General features: G+C 44.8%; 1 protein-coding gene across 2 annotated transcripts in view; it reads left to right on the top strand.

The window, feature by feature from the left end:
- PPP1R35 (protein phosphatase 1 regulatory subunit 35) overlaps positions 1-27,083 on the top strand; it is a 71,529-nt gene that overhangs the window by 4,535 nt on the left and 39,911 nt on the right. The gene's annotated exons all lie outside the window — the stretch shown is intronic.

Raw genomic sequence — 27,083 nt, 5'->3', positions numbered from 1 at the left:
ATCTGTCTCCTGTGGTGTCATGTCTTGGCTGTGTATAGATCTGTCTCCTGTGATGTCATGTGTGGGATGTGTATAGATCTGTCTCCTGTGATGTCATGTCTTGGCTGTGTATAGATCTGTCTCCTGTGATGTCATGTCTTGGCTGTGTATAGATCTGTCTCCTGTGATGTCATGTCTTGGCTGTGTATAGATCTGTCTCCTGTGATGTCATGTCTTGGCTGTGTATAGATCTCTCATGTGATTATATGTGCTGGCTGTGTATAGATCTGCCTCCTCTGATGTCATGTCTTGGCTGTGTATAGATCTGCCTCCTCTGATGTCATGTCTTGGCTGTGTATTGATCTCTCCTGTGATGTCATGTGTTGGCTGTGTATATATATCTCCTGTGATGTCATGTCTTGGCTTTGTATAGATCTGTCTCCTGTGATGTCATGTCTTGGCTGTGTATAGATCTGTCTCCTGTGATGTCATGTCTTGGCTGTGTATAGATCTGTCTCCTGTGATGTCATGTTTGTATAGATCTGTCTCCTGTGATGTCATGTGTTGGCTGTGTATAGATCTCTCCTGTGATGTCATGTCTTGGCTGTGTATAGATCTGTCTCCTGTGATGTCATGTCTTGGCTGTGTATAGATCTGTCTCCTGTGATGTCATGTGTTGGCTGTGTATAGATCTCTCCTGTGATGTCATGTCTTGGCTGTGTATAGATCTGTCTCCTGTGATGTCATGTCTTGGCTGTGTATAGATCTGTCTCCTGTAATGTTATGTCTTGGCTGTGTATAGATCTGTCTCCTGTGATGTCATGTCTTGGCTGTGTATAGATCTGTCTCCTGTGATGTCATGTCTTGGCTGTGTATAGATCTGTCTCCTGTGATGTCATGTTTGTATAGATCTGTCTCCTGTGATGTCATGTGTTGGCTGTGTATAGATCTCTCCTGTGATGTCATGTGTTGGCTGTGTATAGATCTCTCCTGTGATGTCATGTGTTGGCTGTGTATAGATCTGTCTCCTGTGATGTCATGTGTGGGATGTGTATAGATCTGTCTCCTGTGATGTCATGTCTTGGCTGTGTATAGATCTGTCTCCTGTGATGTCATGTCTTGGCTGTGTATAGATCTGTCTCCTGTGATGTCATGTCTTGGCTGTGTATAGATCTGTCTCCTGTGATGTCATGTGTTGGCTGTGTATAGATCTGTCTCCTGTGATGTCATGTCTTGGCTGTGTATAGATCTGTCTCCTGTGATGTCATGTCTTGGCTGTGTATAGATCTCTCCTGTGATGTCATGTGTTGGCTGTGTATAGATCTGTCTCCTGTGATGTCATGTGTTGGCTGTGTATAGATCTGCCTCCTCTGATGTCATGTCTTGGCTGTGTATAGATCTGCCTCCTCTGATGTCATGTCTTGGCTGTGTATAGATCTGCCTCCTCTGATGTCATGTCTTGGCTGTGTATAGATCTCTCCTGTGATGTCATGTCTTGGCTGTGTATAGATCTGTCTCCTGTGATGTCATGTGTTGGCTGTGTATAGATCTGTCTCCTGTGATGTCATGTGTTGGCTGTGTATAGATCTGTCTCCTGTGATGTCATGCCTTGGCTGTGTATAGATCTCTCCTGTGATGTCATGTGCTGGCTGTGTATAGATCTGTCTCCTGTGATGTCATGTGTTGGCTGTGTATAGATCTGTCTCCTGTGATGTCATATGTTGGCTGTGTATAGATCTGTCTCCTGTGATGTCATGTGTTGGCTGTGTATAGATCTGTCTCCTGTGATGTCATGTGTTGGCTGTGTATAGATCTGCCTCCTCTGATGTCATGTCTTGGCTGTGTATAGATCTGCCTCCTCTGATGTCATGTCTTGGCTGTGTATAGATCTGCCTCCTCTGATGTCATGTCTTGGCTGTGTATAGATCTCTCCTGTGATGTCATGTCTTGGCTGTGTATAGATCTGTCTCCTGTGATGTCATGTGTTGGCTGTGTATAGATCTGTCTCCTGTGATGTCATGTGTTGGCTGTGTATAGATCTGTCTCCTGTGATGTCATGCCTTGGCTGTGTATAGATCTCTCCTGTGATGTCATGTGCTGGCTGTGTATAGATCTGTCTCCTGTGATGTCATGTGTTGGCTGTGTATAGATCTGTCTCCTGTGATGTCATGTGTTGGCTGTGTATAGATCTGTCTCCTGTGATGTCATGTGTTGGCTGTGTATAGATCTGTCTCCTGTGATGTCATGTGTTGGCTGTGTATAGATCTGTCTCCTGTGATGTCATGCCTTGGCTGTGTATAGATCTCTCCTGTGATGTCATGTGCTGGCTGTGTATAGATCTGTCTCCTGTGATGTCATGTGTTGGCTGTGTATAGATCTGTCTCCTGTGATGTCATTTCTTGGCTGTGTATAGATCTGCCTCCTGTGATGTCATGTGTTGGCTGTGTATAGATCTGCCTCCTGTGATGTCATGTGTTGGCTGTGTATAGATCTGTCTCCTGTGATGTCATGTCTTGGCTGTGATGTCATGTCTTGGCTGTGTATAGAACTGTCTCCTGCAATGTCATGTCTTGGCTGTGTATAGATCTGTCTCCTGTGATGTCATGTCTTGGCTGTGTATAGATCTGTCTCCTGTGATGTCATGTCTTGGCTGTGTATAGATCTGTCTCCTGTGATGTCATGTGTTGGCTGTGTATAGATCTGTCTCCTGTGATGTCATGTGTTGGCTGTGATGTCATGTGTTGGCTGTGTATAGATCTCTCCTGTGATGTCATGTGTTGGCTGTGTATAGATCTGTCTCCTGTGATGTCATGTCTTGGCTGTGTATAGATCTCTCCTGTGATGTCATGTGTTGGATGTGTATAGATCTGTCTCCTGTGATGTCATGTCTTGGCTGTGTATAGATCTGCCTCCTGTAATGTCATGTGTTGGCTGTGTATAGATCTGTCTCCTGTGATGTCATGTCTTGGCTGTGTATAGATCTGTCTCCTGTGATGTCATGTGTGGGATGTGTATAGATCTGTCTCCTGTGATGTCATGTCTTGGCTGTGTATAGATCTGTCTCCTGTGATGTCATGTCTTGGCTGTGTATAGATCTGTCTCCTGTGATGTCATGTTTGTATAGATCTGTCTCCTGTGATGTCATGTGTTGGCTGTGTATAGATCTCTCCTGTGATGTCATGTCTTGGCTGTGTATAGATCTGTCTCCTGTGATGTCATGTCTTGGCTGTGTATAGATCTGTCTCCTGTAATGTTATGTCTTGGCTGTGTATAGATCTGTCTCCTGTGATGTCATGTCTTGGCTGTGTATAGATCTGTCTCCTGTGATGTCATGTTTGTATAGATCTGTCTCCTGTGATGTCATGTGTTGGCTGTGTATAGATCTCTCCTGTGATGTCATGTCTTGGCTGTGTATAGATCTGTCTCCTGTGATGTCATGTCTTGGCTGTGTATAGATCTGTCTCCTGTAATGTTATGTCTTGGCTGTGTATAGATCTGTCTCCTGTGATGTCATGTCTTGGCTGTGTGTAGATCTGTCTCCTGTGATGTCATGTCTTGGCTGTGTATAGATCTGTCTCCTGTGATGTCATGTTTGTATAGATCTGTCTACTGTGATGTCATGTCTTGGCTGTGTATAGATCTGTCTCCTGTGATGTCATGTCTTGGCTGTGATGTCATGTCTTGGCTGTGTATAGAACTGTCTCCTGCAATGTCATGTGTTGGCTGTGTATAAATCTGTCTCCTGTGATGTCATGTCTTGGCTGTGTATAGATCTGTCTCCTGTGATGTCATGTCTTGGCTGTGTATAGATCTCTCCTGTGATGTCATGTGTTGGCTGTGTATAGATCTGTCTCCTGTGATGTCATGTGTTGGCTGTGATGTCATGTCTTGGCTGTGTATAGATCTCTCCTGTGATGTCATGTGTTGGCTGTGTATAGATCTGTCTCCTGTGATGTCATGTCTTGGCTGTGTATAGATCTCTCCTGTGATGTCATGTGTTGGCTGTGTATAGATCTGTCTCCTGTGATGTCATGTGTTGGCTGTGATGTCATGTCTTGGCTGTGTATAGATCTCTCCTGTGATGTCATGTGTTGGCTGTGTATAGATCTTTCTCCTGTGATGTCATGTGTTGGCTGTGTATAGATCTGTCTCCTGTGATGTCATGTGTTGGCTGTGTATAGATCTGTCTCCTGTGATGTCATGTGTGGGATGTGTATAGATCTGTCTCCTGTGATGTCATGTCTTGGCTGTGTATAGATCTGTCCTGTGATGTCATGTGTTGGCTGTGTATAGATCTTTCTCCTGTGATGTCATGTGTTGGCTGTGTATAGATCTGTCTCCTGTGATGTCATGTGTTGGCTGTGTATAGATCTGTCTCCTGTGATGTCATGTGTGGGATGTGTATAGATCTGTCTCCTGTGATGTCATGTCTTGGCTGTGTATAGATCTGCCTCCTGTGATGTCTTGGCTGTGTATAGATCTGTCTCCTGTGATGTCATGTGTTGGCTGTGATGTCATGTGTGGGATGTGTATAGATCTGTCTCCTGTGATGTCATGTGTTGGCTGTGTATAGATCTGTCTCCTGTGATGTCATGTCTTGGCTGTGTATAGATCTGTCTCCTGTGATGTCATGTGTTGGCTGTGTATAGATCTCTCCTGTGATGTCATGTGTTGGCTGTGTATAGATCTGTCTCCTGTGATGTCATGTGTTGGCTGTGTATAGATCTGTCTCCCGTGATGTCATGTGTTGGCTGTGTATAGATCTGTCTCCTGTGATGTCATGTGTGGGATGTGTATAGATCTGTCTCCTGTGATGTCATGTCTTGGCTGTGTATAGATCTGTCTCCTGTGATGTCTTGGCTGTGTATAGATCTGTCTCCTGTGATGTCATGTGTGGGATGTGTATAGATCTGTCTCCTGTGATGTCATGTCTTGGCTGTGTATAGATCTGCCTCCTCTGATGTCATGTCTTGGCTGTGTATAGATCTGCCTCCTGTAATGTCATGTGTTGGCTGTGTATAGATCTGCCTCCTGTGATGTCATGTGTTGGCTGTGTATAGATCTGTCTCCTGTGATGTCATGTGTGGGATGTGTATAGATCTGTCTCCTGTGATGTCATGTCTTGGCTGTGTATAGATCTGTCTCCTGTAATGTTATGTCTTGGCTGTGTATAGATCTGTCTCCTGTGATGTCATGTCTTGGCTGTGTATAGATCTGTCTCCTGTGATGTCATGTCTTGGCTGTGTATAGATCTGTCTCCTGTGATGTCATGTTTGTATAGATCTGTCTCCTGTGATGTCATGTGTTGGCTGTGTATAGATCTCTCCTGTGATGTCATGTCTTGGCTGTGTATAGATCTGTCTCCTGTGATGTCATGTCTTGGCTGTGTATAGATCTGCCTCCTGTGATGTCATGTCTTGGCTGTGTATAGATCTGCCTCCTGTGATGTCATGTGTGGGATGTGTATAGATCTGTCTCCTGTGATGTCATGTCTTGGCTGTGTATATATCTGTCTCCTGTGATGTCATGTCTTGGCTGTGTATAGATCTCTCCTGTGATGTCATGTGCTGGCTGTGTATAGATCTCTCCTGTGATGTCATGTGTTGGCTGTGTATAGATCTGTCTCCTGTGATGTCATGTGTTGGCTGTGTATAGATCTGTCTCCTGTGATGTCATTTCTTGGCTGTGTATAGATCTGCCTCCTGTGATGTCATGTGTTGGCTGTGTATAGATCTGCCTCCTGTGATGTCATGTGTTGGCTGTGTATAGGTCTGTCTCCTGTGATGTCATGTGTTGGCTGTGTATAGATCTGTCTCCAGTGATGTCATGTGTTGGCTATGTATAGATCTGTCTCCTGTGATGTCATGTGTTGGCTGTGTATAGATCGGTCTCCTGTGATGTCATGTGTTGGCTGTGTATAGGTCTGTCTCCTGTGATGTCATGTGTTGGCTGTGTATAGATCTGTCTCCTGTGATGTCATGTGTTGGCTGTGTATAGATCGGTCTCCTGTGATGTCATGTGTTGGCTGTGTATAGATCTGCCTCCTCTGATGTCATGTCTTGGCTGTGTATAGATCTGCCTCCTCTGATGTCATGTCTTGGCTGTGTATAGATCTCTCCTGTGATGTCATGTGTTGGCTGTGATGTCATGTGTTGGCTGTGTATAGATCTGTCTCCTGTGATGTCATGTGTTGGCTGTGTATAGATCTGTCTCCTGTGATGTCATGTGTTGGCTGTGTATAGATCTGTCTCCTGTGATATCATGTGCTGGCTGTGTATAGATTTGTCTCCTGTGATATCATGTGTTGGCTGTGTATAGATCTCTCCTGTGATATCATGTGTTGGCTGTGTATAGATCTGTCTCCTGTGATGTCATGTCTTGTCTGTGATGTCATGTCTTCGCTGTGTATAGATCTGCCTCCTCTGATGTCATGTGTTGGCTGTGTATAGATCTGTCTCCTGTGATGTCATGTGTTGGCTGTGTATAGATCTGCCTCCTGTGATGTCATGTCTTGGCTGTGATGTCATGTCTTGGCTGTGTATAGAACTGTCTCCTGCAGTGTCATGTGTTGGCTGTGTATAGATCTGTCTCCTGTGATATCATGTGTTGGCTGTGTATAGATCTGTCTCCTGTGATGTCATGTCTTGGCTGTGATGTCATGTCTTGGCTGTGTATAGATCTGCCTCCTCTGATGTCATGTCTTGGCTGTGTATAGATCTGCCTCCTCTGATGTCATGTCTTGGCTGTGTATAGATCTGCCTCCTCTGATGTCATGTCTTGGCTGTGTATTGATCTCTCCTGTGATGTCATGTGTTGGCTGTGTATAGATCTGTCTCCTGTGATGTCATGTGTTGGCTGTGTATAGATCTGCCTTTTGTGATGTCATGTGTTGGCTGTGTATAGATCTGTCTCCTGTGATGTCATGTGTTGGCTGTGATGTCATGTCTTGGCTGTGTATAGATCTCTCCTGTGATGTCATGTGTGGGATGTGTATAGATCTGTCTCCTGTGATGTCTTGGCTGTGTATAGATCTGTCTCCTGTGATGTCATGTGTGGGATGTGTATAGATCTGTCTCCTGTGATGCCATGTGTTGGCTGTGTATAGATCTGTCTCCTGTGATGTCATGTCTTGGCTGTGTATAGATCTGTCTCCTGTGATGTCATGTGTGGGATGTGTATAGATCTGTCTCCTGTGATGTCATGTCTTGGCTGTGTATAGATCTCTCCTGTGATGTCATGTGTTGGCTGTGTATAGATCTCTCCTGTGATGTCATGTGTTGGCTGTGTATAGATCTGTCTCCTGTGATGTCATGTGTTGGCTGTGTATAGATCTGTCTCCTGTGATGTCATGTGTTGGCTGTGTATAGATCTCTCCTGTGATGTCATGTGTTGGCTGTGTATAGATCTGTCTCCTGTGATGTCATGTGTGGGATGTGTATAGATCTGTCTCCTGTGATATCATGTGTTGGCTGTGTATAGATCTGTCTCCTGTGATGTTATGTCTTGGCTGTGTATAGATCTGTCTCCTGTGATGTCATGCCTTGGCTGTGTATAGATCTCTCCTGTGATGTCATGTGCTGGCTGTGTATAGATCTGTCTCCTGTGATGTCATGTGTTGGCTGTGTATAGATCTGTCTCCTGTGATGTCATTTCTTGGCTGTGTATAGATCTGCCTCCTGTGTTGTCATGTGTTGGCTGTGTATAGATCTGCCTCCTGTGATGTCATGTGTTGGCTGTGTATAGATCTGTCTCCTGCAATGTCATGTGTTGGCTGTGATGTCATGTCTTGGCTGTGTATAGAACTGTCTCCTGCAATGTCATGTGTTGGCTGTGTATAGATCTGTCTCCTGTGATGTCATGTCTTGGCTGTGTATAGATCTGTCTCCTGTGATGTCATGTCTTGGCTGTGTATAGATCTCTCCCGTGATGTCATGTGTTGGCTGTGTATAGATCTGTCTCCTGTGATGTCATGTGTTGGCTGTGATGTCATGTCTTGGCTGTGTATAGATCTCTCCTGTGATGTCATGTGTTGGCTGTGTATAGATCTGTCTCCTGTGATGTCATGTGTTGGCTGTGTATAGATCTGTCTCCTGTGATGTCATGTGTGGGATGTGTATAGATCTGTCTCCTGTGATGTCATGTGTTGGCTGTGTATAGATCTGCCTCCTGTGATGTCATGTGTTGGCTGTGTATAGATCTGTCTCCTGTGATGTCATGTCTTGGCTGTGATGTCATGTCTTGGCTGTGTATAGAACTGTCTCCTGCAATGTCATGTGTTGGCTGTGTATAGATCTGTCTCCTGTGATGTCATGTCTTGGCTGTGTATAGATCTGTCTCCTGTGATGTCATGTCTTGGCTGTGTATAGATCTGTCTCCTGTGATGTCATGTGTTGGCTGTGTATAGATCTGTCTCCTGTGATGTCATGTGTTGGCTGTGATGTCATGTGTTGGCTGTGTATAGATCTCTCCTGTGATGTCATGTGTTGGCTGTGTATAGATCTGTCTCCTGTGATGTCATGTCTTGGCTGTGTATAGATCTCTCCTGTGATGTCATGTGTTGGCTGTGTATAGATCTGTCTCCTGTGATGTCATGTGTTGGCTGTGATGTCATGTCTTGGCTGTGTATAGATCTCTCCTGTGATGTCATGTGTTGGATGTGTATAGATCTGTCTCCTGTGATGTCATGTGTTGGCTGTGTATAGATCTCTCCTGTGATGTCATGTGTTGGCTGTGTATAGATCTGTCTCCTGTGATGTCATGTCTTGGCTGTGTATAGATCTCTCCTGTGATGTCATGTCTTGGCTGTGTATAGATCTGCCTCCTGTGATGTCATGTCTTGGCTGTGTATAGATCTGCCTCCTGTAATGTCATGTGTTGGCTGTGTATAGATCTGCCTCCTGTGATGTCATGTGTTGGCTGTGTATAGATCTGTCTCCTGTGATGTCATGTGTGGGATGTGTATAGATCTGTCTCCTGTGATGTCATGTGTTGGATGTGTATAGATCTGTCTCCTGTGATGTCATGTGTTGGCTGTGTATAGATCTGTCTCCTGTGATGTCATGTCTTGGCTGTGTATAGATCTGTCTCCTGTGATGTCATGTGTGGGATGTGTATAGATCTGTCTCCTGTGATGTCATGTCTTGGCTGTGTATAGATCTGTCTCCTGTGATGTCATGTCTTGGCTGTGTATAGATCTGTCTCCTGTGATGTCATGTTTGTATAGATCTGTCTCCTGTGATGTCATGTGTTGGCTGTGTATAGATCTCTCCTGTGATGTCATGTCTTGGCTGTGTATAGATCTGTCTCCTGTGATGTCATGTCTTGGCTGTGTATAGATCTGTCTCCTGTAATGTTATGTCTTGGCTGTGTATAGATCTGTCTCCTGTGATGTCATGTCTTGGCTGTGTATAGATCTGTCTCCTGTGATGTCATGTCTTGGCTGTGTATAGATCTGTCTCCTGTGATGTCATGTTTGTATAGATCTGTCTCCTGTGATGTCATGTGTTGGCTGTGTATAGATCTCTCCTGTGATGTCATGTCTTGGCTGTGTATAGATCTGTCTCCTGTGATGTCATGTCTTGGCTGTGTATAGATCTGTCTCCTGTAATGTTATGTCTTGGCTGTGTATAGATCTGTCTCCTGTGATGTCATGTCTTGGCTGTGTATAGATCTGTCTCCTGTAATGTCATGTCTTGGCTGTGTATAGATCTGTCTCCTGTGATGTCATGTTTGTATAGATCTGTCTACTGTGATGTCATGTCTTGGCTGTGTATAGATCTGTCTCCTGTGATGTCATGTCTTGGCTGTGTATAGAACTGTCTCCTGCAATGTCATGTGTTGGCTGTGTATAAATCTGTCTCCTGTGATGTCATGTCTTGGCTGTGTATAGATCTGTCTCCTGTGATGTCATGTCTTGGCTGTGTATAGATCTCTCCTGTGATGTCATGTGTTGGCTGTGTATAGATCTGTCTCCTGTGATGTCATGTGTTGGCTGTGATGTCATGTCTTGGCTGTGTATAGATCTCTCCTGTGATGTCATGTGTTGGCTGTGTATAGATCTGTCTCCTGTGATGTCATGTCTTGGCTGTGTATAGATCTCTCCTGTGATGTCATGTGTTGGCTGTGTATAGATCTGTCTCCTGTGATGTCATGTGTTGGCTGTGATGTCATGTCTTGGCTGTGTATAGATCTCTCCTGTGATGTCATGTGTTGGCTGTGTATAGATCTTTCTCCTGTGATGTCATGTGTTGGCTGTGTATAGATCTGTCTCCTGTGATGTCATGTGTTGGCTGTGTATAGATCTGTCTCCTGTGATGTCATGTGTGGGATGTGTATAGATCTGTCTCCTGTGATGTCATGTCTTGGCTGTGTATAGATCTGTCCTGTGATGTCATGTGTTGGCTGTGTATAGATCTTTCTCCTGTGATGTCATGTCTTGGCTGTGTATAGATCTGTCTCCTGTGATGTCATGTCTTGGCTGTGATGTCATGTGTGGGATGTGTATAGATCTGTCTCCTGTGATGTCATGTGTTGGCTGTGATGTCATGTGTGGGATGTGTATAGATCTGTCTCCTGTGATGTCATGTGTTGGCTGTGTATAGATCTGTCTCCTGTGATGTCATGTCTTGGCTGTGTATAGATCTGTCTCCTGTGATGTCATGTGTTGGCTGTGTATAGATCTCTCCTGTGATGTCATGTGTTGGCTGTGTATAGATCTGTCTCCTGTGATGTCTTGGCTGTGTATAGATCTGTCTCCTGTGATGTCATGTGTGGGATGTGTATAGATCTGTCTCCTGTGATGTCATGTCTTGGCTGTGTATAGATCTGCCTCCTCTGATGTCATGTCTTGGCTGTGTATAGATCTGCCTCCTGTAATGTCATGTGTTGGCTGTGTATAGATCTGCCTCCTGTGATGTCATGTGTTGGCTGTGTATAGATCTGTCTCCTGTGATGTCATGTGTGGGATGTGTATAGATCTGTCTCCTGTGATGTCATGTCTTGGCTGTGTATAGATCTGTCTCCTGTAATGTTATGTCTTGGCTGTGTATAGATCTGTCTCCTGTGATGTCATGTCTTGGCTGTGTATAGATCTGTCTCCTGTGATGTCATGTCTTGGCTGTGTATAGATCTGTCTCCTGTGATGTCATGTCTTGGCTGTGTATAGATCTCTCCTGTGATGTCATGTGCTGGCTGTGTATAGATCTCTCCTGTGATGTCATGTGTTGGCTGTGTATAGATCTGTCTCCTGTGATGTCATGTGTTGGCTGTGTATAGATCTGTCTCCTGTGATGTTATTTCTTGGCTGTGTATAGATCTGCCTCCTGTGATGTCATGTGTTGGCTGTGTATAGATCTGCCTCCTGTGATATCATGTGTTGGCTGTGTATAGATCTGTCTCCTGTGATGTCATGTGTTGGCTGTGTATAGATCGGTCTCCTGTGATGTCATGTGTTGGCTGTGTATAGATCTGTCTCCTGTGATGTCATGTGTTGGCTGTGTATAGATCTGTCTCCTGTGATGTCATGTGTTGGCTGTGTATAGGTCTGTCTCCTGTGATGTCATGTGTTGGCTGTGTATAGATCTGTCTCCAGTGATGTCATGTGTTGGCTATGTATAGATCTGTCTCCTGTGATGTCATGTGTTGGCTGTGTATAGATCGGTCTCCTGTGATGTCATGTGTTGGCTGTGTATAGGTCTGTCTCCTGTGATGTCATGTGTTGGCTGTGTATAGATCTGTCTCCTGTGATGTCATGTGTTGGCTGTGTATAGATCGGTCTCCTGTGATGTCATGTGTTGGCTGTGTATAGATCTGCCTCCTCTGATGTCATGTCTTGGCTGTGTATAGATCTGCCTCCTCTGATGTCATGTCTTGGCTGTGTATAGATCTCTCCTGTGATGTCATGTGTTGGCTGTGATGTCATGTGTTGGCTGTGTATAGATCTGTCTCCTGTGATGTCATGTGTTGGCTGTGTATAGATCTGTCTCCTGTGATGTCATGTGTTGGCTGTGTATAGATCTGTCTCCTGTGATGTCATGTGTTGGCTGTGTATAGATCTGTCTCCTGTGATATCATGTGCTGGCTGTGTATAGATTTGTCTCCTGTGATATCATGTGTTGGCTGTGTATAGATCTCTCCTGTGATATCATGTGTTGGCTGTGTATAGATCTGTCTCCTGTGATGTCATGTCTTGTCTGTGATGTCATGTCTTCGCTGTGTATAGATCTGCCTCCTCTGATGTCATGTGTTGGCTGTGTATAGATCTGTCTCCTGTGATGTCATGTGTTGGCTGTGTATAGATCTGCCTCCTGTGATGTCATGTCTTGGCTGTGATGTCATGTCTTGGCTGTGTATAGAACTGTCTCCTGCAGTGTCATGTGTTGGCTGTGTATAGATCTGTCTCCTGTGATATCATGTGTTGGCTGTGTATAGATCTGTCTCCTGTGATGTCATGTCTTGGCTGTGATGTCATGTCTTGGCTGTGTATAGATCTGCCTCCTCTGATGTCATGTCTTGGCTGTGTATAGATCTGCCTCCTCTGATGTCATGTCTTGGCTGTGTATAGATCTGCCTCCTCTGATGTCATGTCTTGGCTGTGTATTGATCTCTCCTGTGATGTCATGTGTTGGCTGTGATGTCATGTGTTGGCTGTGTATAGATCTGTCTCCTGTGATGTCATGTGTTGGCTGTGTATAGATCTGTCTCCTGTGATGTCATGTGTTGGCTGTGTATAGATCTGTCTCCTGTGATGTCATGTCTTGGCTGTGTATAGATCTGCCTCCTGTGATGTCATGTCTTGGCTGTGTATAGATCTGCCTCCTCTCATGTCATGTCTTGGCTGTGTATAGATCTGCCTCCTCTCATGTCATGTCTTGGCTGTGTATAGATCTGCCTCCTGTAATGTCATGTGTTGGCTGTGTATAGATCTGCCTTTTGTGATGTCATGTGTTGGCTGTGTATAGATCTGTCTCCTGTGATGTCATGTGTTGGCTGTGATGTCATGTCTTGGCTGTGTATAGATCTCTCCTGTGATGTCATGTGTGGGATGTGTATAGATCTGTCTCCTGTGATGTCATGTCTTGGCTGTGTATAGATCTGTCTCCTGTGATGTCTTGGCTGTGTATAGATCTGTCTCCTGTGATGTCATGTGTGGGATGTGTATAGATCTGTCTCCTGTGATGTCATGTGTTGGCTGTGTATAGATCTGTCTCCTGTGATGTCATGTCTTGGCTGTGTATAGATCTGTCTCCTGTGATGTCATGTGTGGGATGTGTATAGATCTGTCTCCTGTGATGTCATGTCTTGGCTGTGTATAGATCTCTCCTGTGATGTCATGTGTTGGCTGTGTATAGATCTCTCCTGTGATGTCATGTGTTGGCTGTGTATAGATCTGTCTCCTGTGATGTCATGCCTTGGCTGTGTATAGATCTCTCCTGTGATGTCATGTGTTGGCTGTGTATAGATCTGTCTCCTGTGATGTTATGTCTTGGCTGTGTATAGATCTGTCTCCTGTGATGTCATGTGTTGGCTGTGTATAGATCTGTCTCCTGTGATGTCATTTCTTGGCTGTGTATAGATCTGCCTCCTGTGATGTCATGTGTTGGCTGTGTATAGATCTGCCTCCTGTGATGTCATGTGTTGGCTGTGTATAGATCTGTCTCCTGCAATGTCATGTGTTGGCTGTGATGTCATGTCTTGGCTGTGTATAGAACTGTCTCCTGCAATGTCATGTGTTGGCTGTGTATAGATCTGTCTCCTGTGATGTCATGTCTTGGCTGTGTATAGATCTGTCTCCTGTGATGTCATGTCTTGGCTGTGTATAGATCTCTCCCGTGATGTCATGTGTTGGCTGTGTATAGATCTGTCTCCTGTGATGTCATGTCTTGGCTGTGTATAGATCTGTCTCCTGTGATGTCATGTCTTGGCTGTGTATAGATCTCTCCTGTGATGTCATGTCTTGGCTGTGTATAGATCTGTCTCCTGTGATGTCATGTCTTGGCTGTGTATAGATCTGTCTCCTGTAATGTCATGTGTGGGATGTGTATAGATCTGTCTCCTGTGATGTCATGTCTTGGCTGTGTATAGATCTGTCTCCTGTGATGTCATGTCTTGGCTGTGTATAGATCTGTCTCCTGTGATGTCATGTGTTGGCTGTGTATAGATCTCTCCTGTGATGTCATGTGTTGGCTGTGTATAGATCTGTCTCCTGTGATGTTATGTCTTAGCTGTGTATAGATCTGTCTCCTGTGATGTCATGGCTTGGCTGTGTATAGATCTCTCCTGTGATGTCATGTGCTGGCTGTGTATAGATCTGTCTCCTGTGATGTCATGTGCTGGCTGTGTATAGATCTGTCTCCTGTGATGTCATGTGTTGGCTGTGTATAGATCTGTCTCCTGTGATGTCATGTGTTGGCTGTGTATAGATCTGTCTCCTGTGATGTCATTTCTTGGCTGTGTATAGGTCTGCCTCCTCTGATGTCATGTCTTGGCTGTGTATAGATCTGCCTCCTGTAATGTCATGTGTTGGCTGTGTATAGATCTGCCTCCTGTGATGTCATGTGTTGGCTGTGTATAGATCTGTCTCCTGTGATGTCATGTGTTGGCTGTGTATAGATCTGTCTCCTGTGATGTCATGTCTTGGCTGTGTATAGATCTGTCTCCTGTGATGTCATGTTTGTATAGATCTGTCTCCTGTGATGTCATGTTTGTATAGATCTGTCTCCTGTGATGTCATGTGTTGGCTGTGTATAGATCTCTCCTGTGATGTCATGTCTTGGCTGTGTATAGATCTGTCTCCTGTGATGTCTTGGCTGTGTATAGATCTGTCTCCTGTAATGTTATGTCTTGGCTGTGTATAGATCTGTCTCCTGTGATGTCATGTCTTGGCTGTGTATAGATCTGCCTCCTCTGATGTCATGTCTTGGCTGTGTATAGATCTGCCTCCTGTGATGTCATGTCTTGGCTGTGTATAGGTCTGTCTCCTGTGATGTCATGTCTTGGCTGTGTATATATAGATCTGTCTCCTGTGATGTCATGTGTGGGATGTGTGTAGATCTGTCTCCTGTGATGTCATGTCTTGGCTGTGTATAGATCTGTCTCCTGTGATGTCATGTGTTGGCTGTGTATAGATCTGTCTCCTGCGATGTCATGTGTTGGCTGTGTATAGATCTGCCTCCTCTGATGTCATGTCTTGGCTGTGTATAGATCTGCCTCCTGTGATGTCATGTCTTGGCTGTGTATATATCTGTCTCCTGTGATGTCATGTCTTGGCTGTGTATAGATCTCTCCTGTGATGTCATGTGCTGGCTGTGTATAGATCTGTCTCCTGTGATGTCATGTGTTGGCTGTGTATAGATCTCTCCTGTGATGTCATGTGTTGGCTGTGTATAGATCTGTCTCCTGTGATGTCATGTGTTGGCTGTGTATAGATCTGTCTCCTGTGATGTCATTTCTTGGCTGTGTATAGATCTGTCTCCTGTGATGTCATGTGTTGGCTGTGTATAGATCTGTCTCCTGTGATGTCATGTGTTGGCTGTGTATAGATCGGTCTCCTGTGATGTCATGTGTTGGCTGTGTATAGATCTGTCTCCTGTGATGTCATGTGTTGGCTGTGTATAGATCGGTCTCCTGTGATGTCATGTGTTGGCTGTGTATAGGTCTGTCTCCTGTGTTGTCATGTGTTGGCTGTGTATAGATCTGCCTCCTGTGATGTCATTTCTTGGCTGTGTATAGATCTGCCTCCTGTGATGTCATGTGTTGGCTGTGTATAGATCTGTCTCCTGTGATGTCATGTGTTGGCTGTGTATAGATCTGCCTCCTGTGATATCATGTTTTGGCTGTGTATAGATCTGTCTCCTGTGATGTCATGTGTTGGCTGTGTATAGATCTGTCTCCTGTGATGTCATGTCTTGGCTGTGTATAGATCTGTCTCCTGTGATGTCATGTCTTGGCTGTGTATAGATCTGTCTCCTGTGATGTCATGTGTTGGCTGTGTATAGATCTGTCTCCTGTGATGTCATGTGTTGGCTGTGTATAGATCTGTCTCCTGTGATGTCATGTGTTGGCTGTGTATAGATCTGTCTCCTGTGATGTCATGTCTTGGCTGTGATGTCATGTCTTGGCTGTGTATAGATCTGCCTCCTCTGATGTCATGTCTTGGCTGTGTATAGATCTGCCTCCTCTGATGTCATGTCTTGGCTGTGTATAGATCTGCCTCCTCTGATGTCATGTCTTGGCTGTGTATAGATCTGCCTCCTCTGATGTCATGTGTTGGCTGTGATGTCATGTGTTGGCTGTGTATAGATCTGTCTCCTGTGATGTCATGTGTTGGCTGTGTATAGATCTGTCTCCTGTGATGTCATGTCTTGGCTGTGTATAGATCTGTCTCCTGTGATGTCATGTGTGGGATGTGTATAGATCTGTCTCCTGTGATGTCATGTCTTGGCTGTGTATAGATCTGTCTCCTGTGATGTCTTGGCTGTGTATAGATCTGTCTCCTGTGATGTCATGTGTGGGATGTGTATAGATCTGTCTCCTGTGATGTCATGTCTTGGCTGTGTATAGATCTGCCTCCTCTGATGTCATGTCTTGGCTGTGTATAGATCTGCCTCCTGTAATGTCATGTGTTGGCTGTGTATAGATCTGCCTCCTGTGATGTCATGTGTTGGCTGTATATAGATCGGTCTCCTGTGATGTCATGTGTTGGCTGTGTATAGATCTGTCTCCTGTGATGTCATGTGTTGGCTGTGTATAGATCTGTCTCCTGTGATGTCATGTCTTGGCTGTGTATAGATCTGTCTCCTGTGATGTCATGTGTGGGATGTGTATAGATCTGTCTCCTGTGATGTCATGTCTTGGCTGTGTATAGATCTGTCTCCTGTGATGTCATGTCTTGGCTGTGTATAGATCTGTCTCCTGTGATGTCATGTCTTGGCTGTGTATAGATCTGTCTCCTGTGATGTCATATTTGTATAGATCTGTCTCCTGTGATGTCATGTGTTGGCTGTGTATAGATCTCTCCTGTGATGTCATGTCTTGGCTGTGTATAGATCTGTCTCCTGTGATGTCATGTCTTGGCTGTGTATAGATCTGTCTCCTGTAATGTTATGTCTTGGCTGTGTATAGATCTGTCTCCTGTGATGTGATGTCTTGGCTGTGTATAGATCTGTCTCCTGTGATGTCATGTCTTGGCTGTGTATAGATCTGTCTCCTGTGATGTCATGTTTGTATAGATCTGTCTACTGTGTTGTCATGTCTTGGCTGTGTATAGATCTGTCTCCTGTGATGTCATGTGTTGGCTGTGTATAGATCTGTCTCCTGTGATGTCATGTGTTGGCTGTGTATAGATCTGTCTCCTGTGATGTCATGTCTTGGCTGTGTATAGATCTGCCTCCTGTGATGTCATGTGTTGGCTGTGTATAGATCTGTCTCCTGTGATGTCATTTCTTGGCTGTGTATAGATCTGTCTCCTGTGATGTCATGTGTTGGCTGTGTATAGATCTGTCTCCTGTGATGTCATGTGTTGGCTGTGTATAGATCTGTCTCCTGTGATGTCATGTGTTGGCTGTGTATAGATCTGTCTCCTGTGATGTCATGTCTTGGCTGTGATGTCATGTCTTGGCTGTGTATAGATCTGCCTCCTCTGATTTCATGTGTTGGCTGTGTATAGATCTGTCTCCTGTGATGTCATGTGTTGGCTGTGTATAGATCTGCCTCCTGTGATGTCATGTCTTGGCTGTGATGTCATGTCTTGGCTGTGTATAGATCTGCCTCCTCTGATGTCATGTCTTGGCTGTGTATAGATCTGCCTCCTCTGATGTCATGTCTTGGCTGTGTATAGATCTGCCTCCTCTGATGTCATGTCTTGGCTGTGTATTGATCTCTCCTGTGATGTCATGTGTTGGCTGTGTATAGATCTGTCTCCTGTGATGTCATGTGTTGGCTGTGTATAGATCTGTCTCCTGTGATGTCATGTGTTGGCTGTGTATAGATCTGTCTCCTGTGATGTCATGTCTTGGCTGTGTATAGATGTGCCTCCTGTGATGTCATGTCTTGGCTGTGTATAGATCTGCCTCCTCTCATGTCATGTCTTGGCTGTGTATAGATCTGCCTCCTCTGATGTCATGTCTTGGCTGTGTATAGATATGCCTCCTGTAATGTCATGTGTTGGTTGTGTATAGATCTGTCTCCTGTGATGTCATGTGTTGGCTGTGTATAGATCTGTCTCCTGTGATGTCATGTGTTGGACGTGTATAGATCTGTCTCCTGTGATGTCATGTCTTGGCTGTGTATAGATCTGCCTCCTGTAATGTCATGTGTTGGCTGTGTATAGATCTGCCTCCTGTGATGTCATGTGTTGGCTGTGTATAGATCGGTCTCCTGTGATGTCATGTGTTGGCTGTGTATAGATCTGTCTCCTGTGATGTCATGTGTGGGATGTGTATAGATCGGTCTCCTGTGATGTCATGTGTTGGCTGTGTATAGATCTGTCTCCTGTGATGTCATGTCTTGGCTGTGTATAGATCTGTCTCCTGTGATGTCATGTGTGGGATGTGTATAGATCTGTCTCCTGTGATGTCATGTCTTGGCTGTGTATAGATCTGTCTCCTGTGATGTCATGTCTTGGCTGTGTATAGATCTGTCTCCTGTGATGTCATGTCTTGGCTGTGTATAGATCTGTCTACTGTGATGTCATGTCTTGGCTGTGTATAGATCTGTCTCCTGTAATGTTATGTCTTGGCTGTGTATAGATCTGTCTCCTGTGATGTCATGTCTTGGCTGTGTATAGATCTGTCTCCTGTGATGTCATGTCTTGGCTGTGTATAGATCTGTCTCCTGTGATGTCATGTTTGTATAGATCTGTCTCCTGTGATGTCATGTGTTGGCTGTGTATATATATCTCCTGTGATGTCATGTCTTGGCTGTGTATAGATCTGTCTCCTGTGATGTCATGTCTTGGCTGTGTATAGATCTGTCTCCTGTGATGTCATGTCTTGGCTGTGTATAGATCTGTCTCCTGTGATGTCATGTTTGTATAGATCTGTCTCCTGTGATGTCATGTGTTGGCTGTGTATATATATCTCCTGTGATGTCATGTCTTGGCTGTGTATAGATCTGTCTCCTGCGATGTCATGTGTTGGCTGTGTATAGATCTGTCTCCTGCGATGTCATGTCTTGGCTGTGTATAGATCTGTCTCCTGTGATGTCATGTCTTGGCTGTGTATAGATCTGCCTCCTGTGATGTCATGTGTTGGCTGTGTATAGATCTGTCTCCTGTGATGTCATGTCTTGGCTGTGTATAGATCTGTCTCCTGTGATGTCATGTGTGGGATGTGTATAGATCTGTCTCCTGTGATGTCATGTCTTGGCTGTGTATAGATCTGTCTCCTGTGATGTCATGTCTTGGCTGTGTATAGATCTGTCTCCTGTGATGTCATGTCTTGGCTGTGTATAGATCTGTCTACTGTGATGTCATGTTTGTATAGATCTGTCTCCTGTGCTGTCATGTGTTGGCTGTGTATAGATCTCTCCTGTGATGTCATGTCTTGGCTGTGTATAGATCTGTCTCCTGTGATGTCATGTCTTGGCTGTGTATAGATCTGTCTCCTGTAATGTTATGTCTTGGCTGTGTATAGATCTGTCTCCTGTGATGTCATGTCTTGGCTGTGTATAGATCTGTCTCCTGTGATGTCATGTCTTGGCTGTGTATAGATCTGTCTCCTGTGATGTCATGTTTGTATAGATCTGTCTCCTGTGATGTCATGTGTTGGCTGTGTATAGATCTGCCTCCTGTGATGTCATGTGTTGGCTGTGTATAGATCGGTCTCCTGTGATGTCATGTGTTGGCTGTGTATAGATCTCTCCTGTGATGTCATGTGTTGGCTGTGTATAGATCTGCCTCCTGTGATATCATGTGTTGGCTGTGTATAGATCTGTCTCCTGTGATGTCATGTGTTGGCTGTGTATAGATCTGCCTCCTCTGATGTCATGTCTTGGCTGTGTATAGATCTGCCTCCTGTGATGTCATTTCTTGGCTGTGTATAGATCTGTCTCCTGTGATGTCATTTCTTGGCTGTGTATAGATCTGCCTCCTGTGATATCATGCGTTGGCTGTGTATAGATCTCTCCTGTGATGTCATGCCTTGGCTGTGTATAGGTCTGTCTCCTGTGATGTCATGTGTTGGCTGTGTATAGATCGGTCTCCTGTGATGTCATGTGTTGGCTGTGTATAGATCTGTCTCCTGTGATGTCATGTGCTGGCTGTGTATAGATCTGTCTCCTGTGATATCATGCGTTGGCTGTGTATAGATCTCTCCTGTGATGTCATGCCTTTGCTGTGTATAGGTCTGTCTCCTGTGATGTCATGTGTTGGCTGTGTATAGATCGGTCTCCTGTGATGTCATGTGTTGGCTGTGTATAGATCTGTCTCCTGTGATGTCATGTGCTGGCTGTGTATAGATCTGTCTCCTGTGATATCATGTGTTGGCTGTGTATAGATCTCTCCTGTGATGTCATGTCTTGGCTGTGTATAGATCTGTCTCCTGTGATGTCATGTTTGTATAGATCTGTCTCCTGTGATGTCATGTTTGTATAGATCTGTCTCCTGTGATGTCATGTGTTGGCTGTGTATAGATCTCTCCTGTGATGTCATGTCTTGGCTGTGTATAGATCTGTCTCCTGTGATGTCATGTCTTGGCTGTGTATAGATCTGTCTCCTGTGATGTCATGTGTTGGCTGTGTATAGATCTGTCTCCTGCGATGTCATGTGTTGGCTGTGTATAGATCTGTCTCCTGTGATGTCATGTCTTGGCTGTGTATAGATCTGTCTCCTGTGATGTCATGTCTTGGCTGTGTATAGATCTGTCTCCTGTGATGTCATGTGTGGGATGTGTATAGATCTGTCTCCTGTGATGTCATGTCTTGGCTGTGTATATATCTGTCTCCTGTGATGTCATGTCTTGGCTGTGTATAGATCTCTCCTGTGATGTCATGTGCTGGCTGTGTATAGATCTCTCCTGTGATGTCATGTGTTGGCTGTGTATAGATCTGTCTCCTGTGATGTCATGTGTTGGCTGTGTATAGATCTGTCTCCTGTGATGTCATGTGTTGGCTGTGTATAGATCGGTCTCCTGTGATGTCATGTGTTGGCTGTGTATAGATCTGTCTCCTGTGATGTCATGTGTTGGCTGTGTATAGATCTGTCTCCTGTGATGTCATGTGTTGGCTGTGTATAGATCTGCCTCCTCTGATGTCATGTCTTGGCTGTGTATAGATCTGCCTCCTCTGATGTCATGTCTTGGCTGTGTATAGATCTGCCTCCTCTGATGTCATGTCTTGGCTGTGTATTGATCTCTCCTGTGATGTCATGTGTTGGCTGTGATGTCATGTGTTGGCTGTGTATAGATCTGTCTCCTGTGATGTCATGTGTTGGCTGTGTATAGATCTGCCTCCTGTGATATCATGTGTTGGCTGTGTATAGATCTGTCTCCTGTGATGTCATGTGTTGGCTGTGTATAGATCTGCCTCCTGTGATATCATGTTTTGGCTGTGTATATATCTGTCTCCTGTGATGTCATGTGTTGGCTGTGTATAGATCTGCCTCCTCTGATGTCATGTGTTGGCTGTGTATAGATCTGTCTCCTGTGATGTCATGTGTTGGCTGTGTATAGATCTGTCTCCTGTGATGTCATGTGTTGGCTGTGTATAGATCTCTCCTGTGATGTCATGTGTTGGCTGTGTATAGATCTGTCTCCTGTGATGTCATGTCTTGGCTGTGTATAGATCTCTCCTGTGATGTCATGTGTTGGCTGTGTATAGATCTGTCTCCTGTGATGTCATGTGTTGGCTGTGATGTCATGTCTTGGCTGTGTATAGATCTCTCCTGTGATGTCATGTGTTGGATGTGTATAGATCTGTCTCCTGTGATGTCATGTGTTGGCTGTGTATAGATCTGTCTCCTGTGATGTCATGTCTTGGCTGTGTATAGATCTCTCCTGTGATGTCATGTGCTGGCTGTGTATAGATCTGTCTCCTGTGATGTCATGTCTTGGCTGTGTATAGATCTGTCTCCTGTGATGTCATGTTTGTATAGATCTGTCTACTGTGTTGTCATGTCTTGGCTGTGTATAGATCTGTCTCCTGTGATGTCATGTGTTGGCTGTGTATAGATCTGTCTCCTGTGATGTCATTTCTTGGCTGTGTATAGATCTGCCTCCTGTGATGTCATGTGTTGGCTGTGTATAGATCTGTCTCCTGTGATGTCATTTCTTGGCTGTGTATAGATCTGTCTCCTGTGATGTCATGTGTTGGCTGTGTATAGATCTGTCTCCTGTGATGTCATGTGTTGGCTGTGTATAGATCTGTCTCCTGTGATGTCATGTGTTGGCTGTGTATAGATCTGTCTCCTGTGATGTCATGTCTTGGCTGTGATGTCATGTCTTGGCTGTGTATAGATCTGCCTCCTCTGATTTCATGTGTTGGCTGTGTATAGATCTGTCTCCTGTGATGTCATGTGTTGGCTGTGTATAGATCTGCCTCCTGTGATGTCATGTCTTGGCTGTGATGTCATGTCTTGGCTGTGTATAGATGTGCCTCCTGTGATGTCATGTCTTGGCTGTGTATAGATCTGCCTCCTCTCATGTCATGTCTTGGCTGTGTATAGATCTGCCTCCTCTGATGTCATGTCTTGGCTGTGTATAGATCTGCCTCCTCTGATGTCATGTCTTGGCTGTGTATAGATATGCCTCCTGTAATGTCATGTGTTGGTTGTGTATAGATCTGTCTCCTGTGATGTCATGTGTTGGCTGTGTATAGATCTGTCTCCTGTGATGTCATGTGTTGGACGTGTATAGATCTGTCTCCTGTGATGTCATGTCTTGGCTGTGTATAGATCTGCCTCCTGTAATGTCATGTGTTGGCTGTGTATAGATCTGCCTCCTGTGATGTCATGTGTTGGCTGTGTATAGATCGGTCTCCTGTGATGTCATGTGTTGGCTGTGTATAGATCTGTCTCCTGTGATGTCATGTGTGGGATGTGTATAGATCGGTCTCCTGTGATGTCATGTGTTGGCTGTGTATAGATCTGTCTCCTGTGATGTCATGTCTTGGCTGTGTATAGATCTGTCTCCTGTGATGTCATGTGTGGGATGTGTATAGATCTGTCTCCTGTGATGTCATGTCTTGGCTGTGTATAGATCTGTCTCCTGTGATGTCATGTCTTGGCTGTGTATAGATCTGCCTCCTGTGATGTCATGTCTTGGCTGTGATGTCATGTCTTGGCTGTGTATAGATCTGCCTCCTCTGATGTCATGTCTTGGCTGTGTATAGATCTGCCTCCTCTGATGTCATGTCTTGGCTGTGTATAGATCTGCCTCCTCTGATGTCATGTCTTGGCTGTGTATTGATCTCTCCTGTGATGTCATGTGTTGGCTGTGTATAGATCTGTCTCCTGTGATGTCATGTGTTGGCTGTGTATAGATCTGTCTCCTGTGATGTCATGTGTTGGCTGTGTATAGATCTGTCTCCTGTGATGTCATGTCTTGGCTGTGTATAGATGTGCCTCCTGTGATGTCATGTCTTGGCTGTGTATAGATCTGCCTCCTCTCATGTCATGTCTTGGCTGTGTATAGATCTGCCTCCTCTGATGTCATGTCTTGGCTGTGTATAGATATGCCTCCTGTAATGTCATGTGTTGGTTGTGTATAGATCTGTCTCCTGTGATGTCATGTGTTGGCTGTGTATAGATCTGTCTCCTGTGATGTCATGTCTTGGCTGTGTATAGATCTGCCTCCTGTAATGTCATGTGTTGGCTGTGTATAGATCTGCCTCCTGTGATGTCATGTGTTGGCTGTGTATAGATCGGTCTCCTGTGATGTCATGTGTTGGCTGTGTATAGATCTGTCTCCTGTGATGTCATGTGTGGGATGTGTATAGATCGGTCTCCTGTGATGTCATGTGTTGGCTGTGTATAGATCTGTCTCCTGTGATGTCATGTCTTGGCTGTGTATAGATCTGTCTCCTGTGATGTCATGTGTGGGATGTGTATAGATCTGTCTCCTGTGATGTCATGTCTTGGCTGTGTATAGATCTGTCTCCTGTGATGTCATGTCTTGGCTGTGTATAGATCTGTCTCCTGTGATGTCATGTCTTGGCTGTGTATAGATCTGTCTACTGTGATGTCATGTCTTGGCTGTGTATAGATCTGTCTCCTGTAATGTTATGTCTTGGCTGTGTATAGATCTGTCTCCTGTGATGTCATGTCTTGGCTGTGTATAGATCTGTCTCCTGTGATGTCATGTCTTGGCTGTGTATAGATCTGTCTCCTGTGATGTCATGTTTGTATAGATCTGTCTCCTGTGATGTCATGTGTTGGCTGTGTATATATATCTCCTGTGATGTCATGTCTTGGCTGTGTATAGATCTGTCTCCTGTGATGTCATGTCTTGGCTGTGTATAGATCTGTCTCCTGTGATGTCATGTCTTGGCTGTGTATAGATCTGTCTCCTGTGATGTCATGTTTGTATAGATCTGTCTCCTGTGATGTCATGTGTTGGCTGTGTATATATATCTCCTGTGATGTCATGTCTTGGCTGTGTATAGATCTGTCTCCTGCGATGTCATGTGTTGGCTGTGTATAGATCTGTCTCCTGCGATGTCATGTCTTGGCTGTGTATAGATCTGTCTCCTGTGATGTCATGTCTTGGCTGTGTATAGATCTGCCTCCTGTGATGTCATGTGTTGGCTGTGTATAGATCTGTCTCCTGTGATGTCATGTCTTGGCTGTGTATAGATCTGTCTCCTGTGATGTCATGTGTGGGATGTGTATAGATCTGTCTCCTGTGATGTCATGTCTTGGCTGTGTATAGATCTGTCTCCTGTGATGTCATGTCTTGGCTGTGTATAGATCTGTCTCCTGTGATGTCATGTCTTGGCTGTGTATAGATCTGTCTACTGTGATGTCATGTTTGTATAGATCTGTCTCCTGTGCTGTCATGTGTTGGCTGTGTATAGATCTCTCCTGTGATGTCATGTCTTGGCTGTGTATAGATCTGTCTCCTGTGATGTCATGTCTTGGCTGTGTATAGATCTGTCTCCTGTAATGTTATGTCTTGGCTGTGTATAGATCTGTCTCCTGTGATGTCATGTCTTGGCTGTGTATAGATCTGTCTCCTGTGATGTCATGTCTTGGCTGTGTATAGATCTGTCTCCTGTGATGTCATGTTTGTATAGATCTGTCTCCTGTGATGTCATGTGTTGGCTGTGTATAGATCTGCCTCCTGTGATGTCATGTGTTGGCTGTGTATAGATCGGTCTCCTGTGATGTCATGTGTTGGCTGTGTATAGATCTCTCCTGTGATGTCATGTGTTGGCTGTGTATAGATCTGCCTCCTGTGATATCATGTGTTGGCTGTGTATAGATCTGTCTCCTGTGATGTCATGTGTTGGCTGTGTATAGATCTGCCTCCTCTGATGTCATGTCTTGGCTTTGTATAGATCTGCCTCCTGTGATGTCATTTCTTGGCTGTGTATAGATCTGTCTCCTGTGATGTCATTTCTTGGCTGTGTATAGATCTGCCTCCTGTGATATCATGCGTTGGCTGTGTATAGATCTCTCCTGTGATGTCATGCCTTGGCTGTGTATAGGTCTGTCTCCTGTGATGTCATGTGTTGGCTGTGTATAGATCGGTCTCCTGTGATGTCATGTGTTGGCTGTGTATAGATCTGTCTCCTGTGATGTCATGTGCTGGCTGTGTATAGATCTGTCTCCTGTGATATCATGCGTTGGCTGTGTATAGATCTCTCCTGTGATGTCATGCCTTTGCTGTGTATAGGTCTGTCTCCTGTGATGTCATGTGTTGGCTGTGTATAGATCGGTCTCCTGTGATGTCATGTGTTGGCTGTGTATAGATCTGTCTCCTGTGATGTCATGTGCTGGCTGTGTATAGATCTGTCTCCTGTGATATCATGTGTTGGCTGTGTATAGATCTCTCCTGTGATGTCATGTCTTGGCTGTGTATAGATCTGTCTCCTGTGATGTCATGTTTGTATAGATCTGTCTCCTGTGATGTCATGTTTGTATAGATCTGTCTCCTGTGATGTCATGTGTTGGCTGTGTATAGATCTCTCCTGTGATGTCATGTCTTGGCTGTGTATAGATCTGTCTCCTGTGATGTCATGTCTTGGCTGTGTATAGATCTGTCTCCTGTGATGTCATGTGTTGGCTGTGTATAGATCTGTCTCCTGCGATGTCATGTGTTGGCTGTGTATAGATCTGTCTCCTGTGATGTCATGTCTTGGCTGTGTATAGATCTGTCTCCTGTGATGTCATGTCTTGGCTGTGTATAGATCTGTCTCCTGTGATGTCATGTGTGGGATGTGTATAGATCTGTCTCCTGTGATGTCATGTCTTGGCTGTGTATATATCTGTCTCCTGTGATGTCATGTCTTGGCTGTGTATAGATCTCTCCTGTGATGTCATGTGCTGGCTGTGTATAGATCTCTCCTGTGATGTCATGTGTTGGCTGTGTATAGATCTGTCTCCTGTGATGTCATGTGTTGGCTGTGTATAGATCTGTCTCCTGTGATGTCATGTGTTGGCTGTGTATAGATCGGTCTCCTGTGATGTCATGTGTTGGCTGTGTATAGATCTGTCTCCTGTGATGTCATGTGTTGGCTGTGTATAGGTCTGTCTCCTGTGATGTCATGTGTTGGCTGTGTATAGATCTGTCTCCTGTGATGTCATGTGTTGGCTGTGTATAGATCTGCCTCCTCTGATGTCATGTCTTGGCTGTGTATAGATCTGCCTCCTCTGATGTCATGTCTTGGCTGTGTATAGATCTGCCTCCTCTGATGTCATGTCTTGGCTGTGTATTGATCTCTCCTGTGATGTCATGTGTTGGCTGTGATGTCATGTGTTGGCTGTGTATAGATCTGTCTCCTGTGATGTCATGTCTTGGATGTGTATAGATCTGCCTCCTGTGATGTCATGTGTTGGCTGTGTATAGATCTGCCTCCTGTGATATCATGTGTTGGCTGTGTATAGATCTGTCTCCTGTGATGTCATGTGTTGGCTGTGTATAGATCTGCCTCCTGTGATATCATGTTTTGGC

The sequence above is a fragment of the Rhinoderma darwinii genome (genome assembly GCF_050947455.1).
Source record: "Rhinoderma darwinii isolate aRhiDar2 chromosome 3 unlocalized genomic scaffold, aRhiDar2.hap1 SUPER_3_unloc_6, whole genome shotgun sequence".
NCBI lineage: Eukaryota > Metazoa > Chordata > Amphibia > Anura > Rhinodermatidae > Rhinoderma > Rhinoderma darwinii.
The sequence above is the reverse complement of the archived record's forward strand: the minus strand, read 5'-3'. Positions and strand labels throughout refer to the sequence as shown.